We start from the raw sequence: 621 nt of genomic DNA on the forward strand, positions 1-621 counted from the left end.
CGCCCGCCCGCTACATTGTAAGGGGCATGTACGCTGGTCACTGTTTTGAAGGGGAGTGAAGAACACACACACACAAAAAGGTAACTTGTTAATTTAATGTTTATTTCTATGAGGAGGAGTAATTCTGAGGGGTCAAACAAAGAAATAATAAAAAAAAGTGACAAAAAAGTTATTTTTATAATGACGAGTTTTGCGGCTCCCAGTTTTTTTTCCTTCGGAAACGGGTCCAAGTGGCTCTTTTTGTCTTAAAGGTTGCAGACCCCTGCTCTAAGATGTCAAGTGGATAAAGAATTACACAACTTTTAGAAGACGTCTGAAGGCAGCCCTGTATCAGGAGGTTTTAAATGTTTGATGTTTTTAAGTTGTCCAGCTAGATTGGTGGCATCATCATCATCATCATCATCATCATCATCATCATCATCATTTCAACTTTACACCTGCCCCCTCCCTTGCTGAGGGCGTCCCCTCAAAGTAGACTGGATTCTGCAGCTTTCGCTGGAGGGAAGCACATCAGTGGCGGCTCGGTTCCTTTGCATGCGGAAGAAGGAGCTGGTTTCAGTTGCCGGCAGGGAAAACTCCGGGGCGTGAAGCTTGCGCAATTTGCCACCCTCCGCTCTGGCC

The sequence above is a fragment of the Podarcis raffonei genome, chromosome 2, assembly GCF_027172205.1.
Source record: "Podarcis raffonei isolate rPodRaf1 chromosome 2, rPodRaf1.pri, whole genome shotgun sequence".
NCBI classification, from domain to species: Eukaryota; Metazoa; Chordata; class Lepidosauria; order Squamata; family Lacertidae; genus Podarcis; species Podarcis raffonei.